Here is a 12,570-nt window from a genome sequence, read left to right as displayed (position 1 = left end):
GTTCTATTTGGGATGGCACGATTCATGCACATGTGGATGTGCTCGTACAGTGCCTTAGTGTTGGATTCTGCAGTCGAACTTCCAGATCCCGTCTGCGTGGGTGTTGTGAAGTTTGTCACTTCTGACTTCAGTAGCATGAAGTTGGATTTGGAGAAGTTTTTTAAGGAAGTTTCCATACCGGGAGGTGGGGGTGGGATGTGGATGTCAAAATTTTTCGCTTGAAGAAGAGACTGGAGTCCTTATATCCTTAAGGACAACCTGTGCCTAGCTTATTTTATGTATTTATCTTCAGGCTCAACCTTAAACTGGTCCATCATGCCCTAGTTAACAAATGAAATAAATAAAACACCTTAAATGACTGAGAAATCTGCTAAAAAAGTATATTGGAATAATTTCTAATACTGTAGACTTCTTTGTTTTAAGGTATATACTCTGCTTCAGTACTGTGACTCATCTTTGCTTTAATTAATAAAAATATTTCTTTGTCCACATAGCCCAAAATAAAGAAGCCCAGCATGGCAGTATCACAGATATACACAAAAGAATAATAAAACAAGCTTGTCTTCTCAGTGATATCTTGTTAACACTGTCTGATGCTCTCCATTAAGACAAAATTGTTTTGTTGTGTTTTCAAAGAAAGACTAGCAGAAACTAGCATTATTTCCACTTTGTCTGTTGGCAGGGTAAATGAATGATGCCACTAAAGTAAACGAAGTATCATCAAATTCATTGGAAAACATCCAATTCCCTAAGGTAGAGACCCATCAGTGATCCTGAAGCATATATCATGTCTTTACACTATAAAGTGCAAACATTTCTGTCTTATTCAATCACTGGTGTCCAGTCCAATAATATCTATCTCACCAGCAAGGTTACAAGGGGCTCTCCATTTAGTGATAGAGAAGATTGGTTGCCTTATTCAGTTTGTCTGCTTTGTCATTCCAGTCTAACCCAGTAAACACAATGTATATTTTCCAGTACCACAATATCATTCAACCCAGCTATCCCTACTTCATGACATGGAGGTTTCACATTCTAAGAGTGCCTATCACAGACAAAAGGAAATACCTTGGACAATACAGCTTTAACCTATGCTGCAATAATGCTGGGTGCCTGGCATTCCTCCGGTATTGTGATTGGTCTTTGGGGGGGGGGGGGCAAAGTTGGCACTGAATCTGTCAACCAGTATGTTGACAATATCTGCTGGCTCAGTATTGGAGGTACCATTGTGCAGTAACTCGGAGCAAACCTGGATATTGCCATGAAGATTATTGATATAACTATAGAAGGCTATGTGGGTTTTTTAGTGTCTACCGCAATTCTGTGTTCATAGCTGGGTTTAGAGGTTTTGATGAGGGATCTCAACTTTTTGTTGAGGCGAATAAGGGAGATTTTCCAGTCTTAGGACTTCACCTTTTTCTGCAACAGTTCCTTCATTCTGTTGTAGAGTTTATTAATGGCAGGGGACTACCAGTTTTTCTTCTTTTTTTGGGAGGAGAGCATCTTGGTTCTGCTGGGTATGGCTAGCTCCATGCATTTATGTACATGTTCATACAGTGCATTGGTGTATGATTTGGCAGTCATGCATCTACTTTCTGTTGACATGGGTGCTGTGAAGTTAGCCACCTCTGTTTTTAGGAGTCCAAAGTCAGCTTTGGATAATGTTTTCGTGGTGGTTAACTTTGGGGGGGGGGGGTGAGCTGTGGATTTCATTGGTCATTAGTTTATGGTCAGATCTATCCAAGGAGAAATGACTATTGGCTTAGAACAATGGTTGCCCATGTTAGTAATAACCAGGTCAAGGATGTTACTTCCTCTAGTGGGGGTAAGAATGAGCTGGTCCAGGGCAGTGGAACTGATGAATTCCAGGAAGCGTTGGGCCAGTGTGTTGGTGCATGAGTAGATTTTCTCAGCTGTTGGGGGGTAGTTGAAGTCACCTAGTATGAGAGTGTTGGGTTGGATCCTAATAGTTTTCAGGATGCTTAGAAATGTGGAGTGAGAGTCTTGTGATATGGTTGGGGACCTATAGCAGGCTACGACCTGAATTGCTGTCTTACCCTTAGTGCTGTCAGAACAGTTTTACTTGTTAAAGAAAAGAGGTTTGAGAATAACTGTATATGAAATAGTAGTGTAAGCTAGGTATAGGTCTCTATTCAGGAGCCTGTAAGAGTCTGAGTGCAAAGATAAGGACTCCAGTATCTTCTTTTATTGTCACATGATGAATGCAGTTAACAAAATCCTTCTACACTTTGCACCATATTGTCAAGGGCATTTCTTCTAAAACAAAGGAAGTCATTGCCCCTCTATATTCTGCCCTAATGCATGGCATGTATCTAGCATGACATATTCAAAAATGTGAAACATCACAGAGGTTCCTGACAAAATGGATCTCTTCTCTCAAAACCTTTAGCTTGAAGAAGAGAGTGGAGTCCTTATATCCTTAAGGACAACCTGTGCCTAGCTTATTTTATGTGTTTATCTTCGGGCTCAACCTTAAACTGGTCCATCATGCCCTAGTTAAGAAATGAAATAAATAAAACACCTTAAATGACTGAGCCATCTGCTAAAAAAGTATATTGGAATAATTAATAATACTGTAGTCTTCTTTGTTTTTAAGGTATATACTCTGTTTCAGTACTGTGACTCTGCTTTGCTTTAATTAATACAAATATTCCTTTGCCCACATGGCCCAAAATAAAGAAGCCCAGCATGGCAGTATCACAGATATACACAAAGGAATAATAAAACCAACTTGTCTTCTCAGTGATCCCTTGTTAACAGTCTGATGTCCTCCGTTAAGACAAAATTGTTTTGTTGTGCTTTCAAAGAAAGACCAGCACAAACCAACATTACTTCCAGTTTGTCTGTTGGCAGGGTAAATGAATATGTCTTTACACTATAAAGGGCAAACATTTCTGTTTTATTCAATCATTGGTGTCCAGTCCAATAACATCTCTCTCACCAGCAAGGTTACAAGGAGCTCTCCATTTAGTGATAGAGAAGATTGGTTGCCTAATTCAATTTGTCTGCTTTGTCATTCTAGTCTCACCCAGTAAACACACTGTATATTTTCCAATACCACAGTATCATTCAGCCCAGCTATCCCTACTTCATGACATGGAGGTTTCACATTCCAAGAATGCCTTTCACAGACAGAAGGACAATACATACCTTTTTTCTTGATTATTTTCATACAAATGCTCTGAGTAACTGGCCCCTCTTTGTTAGCTTCTAAGATTCATAGCTCTCAATAGTAAATATTTTCTACCAGCTCATCAAGAAAATAAGAGATATTTTTTAAACTCTAGCAAACGTATCCACTGTCTTCTCTTACACTCATACACCCGGAGAAGTACAGATAAATATGTATATTATTCAGGGCTCCATGCCATCTACTATCCTGAAATGGGACATAGATTCATACTTTGAGTTCCTCTGAGTTGTATCAAACAGTATTATGTATTTGCATTGGTAACTGTTGGTTTATATTTATACTGTGTATTTGAAGCAATGCTATATCTACACCATTTTGTATTATTACTATTTGATTTACTTTGTACACAAAGTTTGATGTAGCATCTACTGCTGCCTGTCTAATGAACTACAGAGCTGATATCTGAAATCTGATGTTGAAAAGTAAAAAAAAAACAAAAACCTCATAAAACATTGTAAACACTGCAAATCTTGTAATGCTTAGCCTCAGTATGGTTGTAGAAAACCATGCGATCTTGTGTATAATAATGGGATTTGATAAATCCTGGGCTCATGCATTTACTGCTCCAAATGTTTGCTTGGAGTTTGTCAATTTTTACTTCGCCATGGAACTTCCTATGCAATGATGAAGCTTTATCAACTGTGCTATTAAGTGCTTGTGTGGCACAGACTTTTAAGTGTGTCTACTTGAGTAGGTGTATGGCTAGCATCTTGATGACTTAGCCAGCATTGTTCCTAAATTCCTTTAAAAATAAAAGGATTTTTTTCTAAAAATCACTGACATACTTAAATGGGTTTATGGCTAGATATCTTATAATCCTTCTCATTACTTGCCTAAGATTCTTCCTTCTTCTTCTTTTGGCTTTTTTCTGGTTAGGGGTCACCACAGCAGATCACCTCTCTGCTCATAATTGGCAGTGGAGTTTTACAGTGTTTAGTTGCCAGCCCAGCGCCCAACCTTCCACAAAAGGCACACATGCACACTCACACCTAGGGCCTATTTAGAGTGCCCAATCCTCCTATAGCATCTCTTTGAGAGGAAACCAGAGCAAATCCACACGACCACAGGAAGGACATACAGACTCCACACAGAAGGCACCCCAGCTGAGGATCGAACAGGAGAACCTCTTGCTGTGAGGTGGCAACACTAAGCACTGCACCACCTTGGCTGCCTGCTTACAATTCTTCCTATATCCTAAAATAAAAAAATATATATATTTTAATGAAAGCACTGTAAAACTTCATGATGAAGGGCCAAGATATAACAATGCTGAAAATGTGATATAAACATATATCATTTGTATTTATTAGTATCACAATTATGTGGTCTCTTTGCAGATCATTTATTTCTCTCTCTCCAACCATTTTATTTAAAATGTGCTACAGAAAAAAAATCAAAAAAAAGCAAAATAAAAGATTCAGTCTGCCACACATAAAAATAACATATTACTATTTTCCAAAGCAAGCTACAAAACATTTATATACTATTAGTTATAGCTGTCAGTGACTGTGAAATCATCCTTTGAGAAGGAATTTTGACACATTCACTGGCAGCTCAAAAAATGACATATTAAGGACATTACTATACAAATCTGAGACTGAAGAAACTACTGTTACTATTGCTATTACTATCACTATTATTATTACTATTACTATTACTATTAATGCAGTCTGTTTGTTGATAGTGTCTATGTATCCATGGCGACATTAAATATGTCCTTATCTGCTTTATAGTATAGTCACTATTTCATAATACATTATGACTGTTGCAGTCATCACTTTTATAAACAGCCTGAAGTATAAGGAATCTTACTTAGAAGTATTAAAAAAAAAGAATGCCTGATTTTATTTTGTGGTTAAATTGCATACACGATCTCTGTGTAATTCAAAGTTTGCTAACCACTTGAAATTGTAATATTCACTTCTAGAGACCCAGATGAGTCCAGGTATACAGTAGATAGGAAAATGTGGATTGACAGCATGGTTTACAATTCACAAATGTGAATAATGCACTAAATTGTGGGGTCATTGAATAAATTGCAGGTCTGCAGTTGCAGACTTAGAAAAAAGTGAACGGAAAAGTTTTGCACTTTATCATCTCAATGTGCAGATGGTGTGTTCTGCACAATATGGCTGTGCGACATTGTCTGCCTCATCATCCATTTCAATATCTAAATACTTAACACAAAGATATACATTTACTCATTTGTTTATTTATCTATTTGACATTTATTTACTGTGAAAGTTCAACTAGGTATGAGCCCATTTTCAGCGGAGGCCTGGGGAGAAAAGCTCCACAGTACACATTAAACAGAATACAAAAAATAAACAATGGTTACAAACATTAAGACAATAACAAAGTAGTATAAAATGTGAAATACAATAAAAGAAAAATAAGCAAAATATAAAAGCAAGCAATAAAGTTGACCATATATTATATACAAGGTAGAAGAAAGTTCCTAATGTGTATGTTTCATAATGATGCATGAAAAATATATAAACAGAATAAGTAATGGATTGTAAAAGCCAGATACTTTTTTTTCCGGCAGGAGAACTAGATAGTAAATTTCAGTCAAATTCTGGGATAGATAAAGGTTAGTCTAAGGATATAAAAAAAAGACATTCGAATGTTAAGGAATTAAAGGAAGGTAAATCTAGAAAGTAGGTAAAGCAGGAAGGGAAGTAGGATATATCAAGAGAAAGTCTATTAAGAGTGGGGAAGAAGGGAAGAAAAAAAGAGTACTAAGATGGTGCAGAGCATGGGCAGATCCATTTATTGGTTAGATGTTCTTTCAGCCTAGACTTGAAGAAATAGTAGTGGGGTATACATCTGATTGCATCTGGAATGCTGCTCCATGATTTGGCAACACAGTGAGAGTACAGAATAATGCAGTTAGATCTTTGAGGTTTCTAAATAGATAGTAGATACTTGTGACAGGAGCTTAGGTCATAAGATGGAATGTAATGCTGAAGTAGTGATGATGTAGTTTGTGAAAATGAGACGTTGTACAGTAATTTGTGAGTTAATGTTAGTTAATTAAAGGTGAGAAGGTGGGGTAGTTCAAGACAATTTAGGGACTTCAGAGCATAGCTATGGTGAGAATAGTGAGCCTGCCCTGTGGCAAATTTACCTCCTTTATTATAATATTGACTGGATAGCTGAAGCATATAGAAGGGATGGTAAGAGATAGGTGGTGTCAAGGGTTACGCTTGTGGAGTTAGCCCTATACATCATACCCAATTTTTGATTTTTTTTTTTTGTATGATGTTGCTAATATGTGTTGCTAATATGTAGGTCAAACTTAAGACTGTTGTCAATAGTTACACCTAACAGTTTTGTATGTGAAACCACATTGATTAAAGTATTGTTAAGAGAAGTAATAGCAAAGTTAGAGGTATCTGGAGAAAAGTGTTTTGGTAAAAATAGTAGAAGTGTAGGTTTTATTATGGGTTAAGTAGTAAATAGTTGTTCGTGAGCCAAGACTCAATGGAATTGAATGCTTCTTGTGTTAAACTCTGAAGATGAAAGAGCGTCCTTGCAGAGCAGATTAATGTAGAGTCATCAGCATATTGAATTAAGGTGGCTTGTTTGGTGGCAGTATTAAGGTGGTTAATAAAAATGTTAAACAGAAGTGGACCTAGTATTGAGCCTTGGGGTGCCACAGTGCTAACCGGTAAGTAAGGAGAGAAGTTTGAGTTCCATTTGACAGACTGATGTCTGTTAGAGAGACAGTCTGTGACCCATTGTAAGGATGTTTTGGTTAAGCCCAGAAGAGATAGTTGGGATAACAGTTGGGGGTTGGAGACAGTATAAAAGGCTTTGGATAGATCGAAGAACGGAGAAGAGACAAAGTTTCCTGAGTCACGAGCTTTGTTGACAGTGTCAGCAAAGGACAGTAAAGCAGACATAGTGCTATGTGTCTGAATCCATGTCGTGTGGGAGAGAGAAGATTATTGTCAAGTAAGTATTGAAGAAGTTGTTTATAGATAGATTTTTCTAGAATGGTTGTTAGTGGTAAAAGACTAGCAACTGGCCTATAGTTACAGATTTCTGTGGAGGTGCCACCTTTGTGGAGAGGAAGGATGAATGTTTTTTTTTTTTTTTTTTCCACAGCGAGGGGACATAAGACTCCTTAATGGATCTATTAATGATTTTTGAGACAGGGTAGGCATCTGAGTCAGCAGACATTTTTAGAAATTCTTTAGGATGATTGTCTGCAGGGGATGACATGGCCTGAGCTTGCACAGGAGGGATTTGATAAAGGAAGTAGAAACTGTTTGAAGGGAAAATGTGGAGTGACAGCTAATAGGAGGCTGAGAGAGGGTAGAGGGACATGGAGGGAATTTGTTAGTGATGGAAGCTATGCTATCAATGAAGTAAGAGTTAAATTGATTTGCGATGTCAGGAAAGGTACTAACACAAGATGGTTGGGGGGAGGACTGACTTCCTGAGTTTAGGATTTTTTTTTTTTTTTTTGCTAAATAATTTTTATTTTTTTTTGTTTGTAGACAAATTATGATACAGTAAATTTTAAATTACAATTAAAAATAAAAGAGAATAGTTAATAACTATAACAATATGTACAATATTTACAGGTGGTCCAATGAAAAGGATTAACCAATAAGGTTATAAAGAGGAATAATCTCATAGAACTAGTATAACCTTTACTGGCATATATTCACATAAGTTCATCTTAGTTTATGACATTTCAATTTCCTGTAGAAGAAATTCTGTCCTTTTGTAATGTGTCTATAAGTATTAAGATTTTATTCCAAGGATTGTCTGTCCAACGTCTGGGAAAAATTCTTTCTTTTTTGACTTTTATTTCTTTCTGTGCAGATTCCTTTAATAGAGACATGAAGTCTTCATAACTTGGAGGAACAGTGGATTTCCATTTTCTTGTTATACATTTTCTGGCTACAGCCAGAATAGACCATAAAAGATTTTGATCACTTTTACTCATAGTTACTGAGTCATCTACATTCAAATAAATTAAAGATTTTGTTAGAACAAATTTATCATTATAAATGGCTTGAAGAAATCTATTAATATCTTCCCAGAATTTTTTAATGCAATCATAAAATATATGTATCCAATCTGCCTTACAGTTTACAGTACATCTCCAGCATGTGGACTTTTGGGCAGGGTCAAATTTGGCTATTTTATATGGTGTATAAAAGGCTCTATGTAAAAATTTCCATGTGAAGATTTTCCATATCTGGAAGTTTGATGTTAGCTTAACTGACAACAAAAGGTCATTTATACCTTCAGATGATAGATTTATTGTCAAGTCCTTTGTTAAAATATTCACAACATTTTGACCTATTTTGGTTTTATACACTATTAAAATTTTGTATAATTTAGATATAGAAATTAGCTTATTATGATTTCCATAAATCAATTCTTGCATATATTTTATGAACTTAGGTATAGTATTAAAGCTTGAACCATTAATAATTCTACATAAATCACTTGCATATTGTAGTATTTTTGAAGTTCTGTTCTGTCTATTTCAGATATACTAAACTCATTTATTACTTGTTGGGTGGTTAAAGTACTGTGATAATTTAAGCATTGAAACCAGTAAATAAAGTTTTTGGTTTCCCAATTAATGAGTATTTTTTCTTGGATTTTTTCTTTAAAATTCTTTGATGTTTTAAATGGTATTAAGAGATCGAACCATAATTTTATATCTGGATTTGTAATTATAAATTTTCTAAATAGATTATAAATATTATTCAGATATGATAAATTAGTGGGCTTTGTTGTTTTATTTTGTGTGCTATGACATAGAACATGCCAAAATATGTTGTTATAATTCTCCAAATCCATATTTTTTAATATTTTGTTTTCATTTAAGAAGAAAGTTAAATGTAAAATTTTCCATGTGGATGAATAATTTGGATTTACCCAATTTAGTATAAGTTTAATGATGGAAGCTTTAATATACGTTTCTATGTCTGGAAATTTAATTCCTCCCAAGTCCCAGGGTCTAATATGATGTGAGAATGCAATTCTATTCTTTTTTGGATACCAAAGAAAATCTATAAAAAGTTTCTGTATTGTCTGTATAACTTTTTTATCTGGTAAAATAGGGATTGCTAATGCTATATAGTTTATTTGTGCTAGTAATATCATTTTATTAACTGTAACCTATCTTCTAAGTTTAACATTAATTTATTCCAGCTAATAACTTGTTTTTGAATTAAATTTTGGATTTTATTATAATTTAAGGTCATGGTAGTATCTATGTTCTCAGATATAAGAATTCCTAGATATTCTAGTGAAGAAACCTTTTCTCCAATTATTTGATATTTATTCAGATGCATGTCATCTATTTTATTTAGAAGTATATGTTTTGATTTGGATTTATTGAAACAAAGACCTGAAATGGAAAAAAATCTACTTGTTTCTCTAATTCTTGCATGGGAGTTTAGGATTTTTTGATAGTGTGCCAGAAGGCTTTTGGACTAGATCTGTGCTGATCTTGTGGCTTTGCATACAACTATTTTATGTCTAAATTAAACTGTTTCTTTATAAGGTTATGCAGTGCTTTGAAATGCTATAAACGACTGTGAGTCTTATGTTTTGGCCTTGTCTCTTTTTTGCAAGAGTGATCTGGTATAGACAGAAAGACAAGGAGTATAGCTGGTTTTGACTCTTTTCCTTCTTGTGGGAGCTAAGCTGCCTAAAGTGTTTAGGAATGTAGAATTAAATTGGTCAACTGCATCATCTAGTGGTAAGTATTTAAGGAAGGACCAATTGATGGAGTTTAGCAAATTAGTAAAGGTCTGCTGGTCAAAGTTGGATAGGTATTGTACTGTCTTGTAAGTGTGTTGTCTACATGAATATGAAAGAAGTCTACCTGTACAGATGGGGTGGTGACCACTAATAGAGGTTGGAAGTGTTTTGGATTGAGAGAAATTGTTAGGATGGGTGACCAAAATCCATTCAATTATTGAGCTGTTTTAGTTTGCGGAACTGGTAAAGGTTGGGTGAGTAATTAGTTGAGAAATTCCAAATAGGTTCATGCTATCTGTGGGAAACTGTATGTTAGGTTTCTGCCAGTCAATGTTTATATCACCTATTATTACTGTTTCTAGAGAGAGATTTTGTGATACCCAAGACAGGATACTTTCCAGAGTTGATAAGCTATTGTCAGGCGATATGTATAAAGCTACAATGCAGAGACTTTTATTATTGTTTAATTTAAGGCAGTTGATCAATATTTTGGCTTTGTCAAAGCATAGTATGGATTGTGAGGGAGTTAAGGAAATATAAACAGGATATATTACTGCAACACCGACTCCTTTTCTTTTGAGTCGGTCAGCTCTGAACATATTAAACCCTGGAGGAAATACTTTGGTATACTTTATGTGTGGTTTAATCCAGGTTTTAATGATTACTAGTATATTAGAAGATTCTGTAATCATCCAAGTGTGCAACTCAGAAATTTTGCTGCATATACTATGTACATTTGCTGAGATAAATTTAAGGATATTTTGTGTACCTGGAATATGGGTTGAAGATGTGGATTGTGAAATGTTGGGACAGGGTTAGGGTGGATGTCACCACAGAGCAGGAAGAATTTCAAGATTGTGTAGTAAAGATATGATTTCATTTTGGTTAAATTGCTAGTAAATGTAATGTTAAACAGGTACAGCTGCATCTGAAACAGTTTGCAATCAAAGAACAGTATATTGTCTGTGTGAAAGAGGTGAGTGGTGATGGGTAGGGAGTAGTGATTTCTGTTATTGGTGTAAGAGGTAGTATATATAGGAGAGCTGAGAACAGGTTGGATAGGGACCAGATATGATGATAGTGAAGAGAAGCAGAAAAGCATTAGTGATAGGAGAGTAAGGAGAATCATTTTAGATTACTGAATATTAGAGAGTTAATCAGACAAACTACTTAAGTGGATTATTTGAGGAGACTAATAATGTTTGCAGAAATTAAGGAAGGGGAGTAGTATGCAGATAGGGTGCTAGTGTGATATTAATAGGAATATGCTGAGAGATGGAGTGTATGGATGAGGAGGGTGCAGCTAACAGAGGTAGGTAATGATGGGGTGGAGCTGGCAGAGGAAGAGGTGTGGTGTGAACAGCTTTAAATGTAGAGGTAGAGAGGATGGGAGGAATTACTGGCAGGGTAGGGGAGCAAAGTTTGCCTGGAGGGTGAACGAAGTAGTATGACACCCCAGAGAACATGAACCAGCAAGTAAGTATTCAGACAAAAAAAAAACTATCAGTGAGGCCTATATATGCTTCCCAGCCTCCAGATCTCTGCATACTGGACATACAAACTTATGAAGTCGACCACATCTACAATTCCAACCCTAACTGATGCAATACTACATAGTCCAATGGCATTTACCACAAAAGTAGATACCTTAATTTACATAATATACATTTGCAATAATCTATAGTTTTACCAATCCAGCTTCAAATAATTATTGATCACTGATTGTCTAGACAGCAGACAAGGGAATAAATTTGATACATTATGCTTTCAACTAATATACCCGCGGTGGTGGTGCTATGGTAGCATTGTCGCCTCACACTAAGACTCTGTCCAGTTCGATTCTCAGCTAGAGCGTCTTCTGCATGGAGACATGCATGAATGGGTGTACCTTCATTGAAAGTTGTGCATCAGGCCTGGTAAACCGGTACGTAAAAATCAACTGCCAATCATTAGCGGACCGGAGAACCGGGAAAAGCCAAAAGACACAGACACAAACATGCTTTCAACTAATATATGCATGCTGTGGCACATTTTCATTTTCCAGGAGCAAAAGACCATATGTGGAGCAGCTATGTCTGGCTGCTGCAGAGAATTGTTGCATCGCAATCAGACCTATTAGATAAGTACATTCACTGTAATAGAAGCTGATGCATCCTAACCAGTTCCATTTCTTATATAATTTGTCTGCCATGCAGTACCTGTGATCAGTACTCAGACATCATAATGTTACCATGAACGTTACCATTTTGTGGAGGCTTCCATGGCTATGAAATGACACAGTAGTTGAGGACAGAAAAAAAAAACACTTTAGAAAGTTAACTGAATTTGTATATGTATATTTCCATTATTTTATACCATATTATTTGGATTTTAGTTTGCACATTTCGTACTAAATAATTAAGTAACAAACCTGCCTTACACAGAGCACCTTAAAGCCCTTTCCCTCTGCTCAGTCTCCTATAGATTGATGAGGGGTGATCTATACCCGGCTTACAAAGCATTAGCAAACCCCCACTTATCAATCTCCTACATATTTGTAAGCCAAAGAGTACCATAAATGCAAAATCTAGGGACATAAATTTTAAGCAGAACATGCTGGACAGACAGATATGTTT

Source organism: Protopterus annectens, chromosome 5.part0 (assembly GCF_019279795.1).
Source record: "Protopterus annectens isolate FY-2018-M chromosome 5.part0, PAN1.0, whole genome shotgun sequence".
In the NCBI taxonomy this organism is placed as follows: Eukaryota; Metazoa; Chordata; order Ceratodontiformes; family Protopteridae; genus Protopterus; species Protopterus annectens.
The sequence above is the reverse complement of the archived record's forward strand: the minus strand, read 5'-3'. Positions refer to the sequence as shown.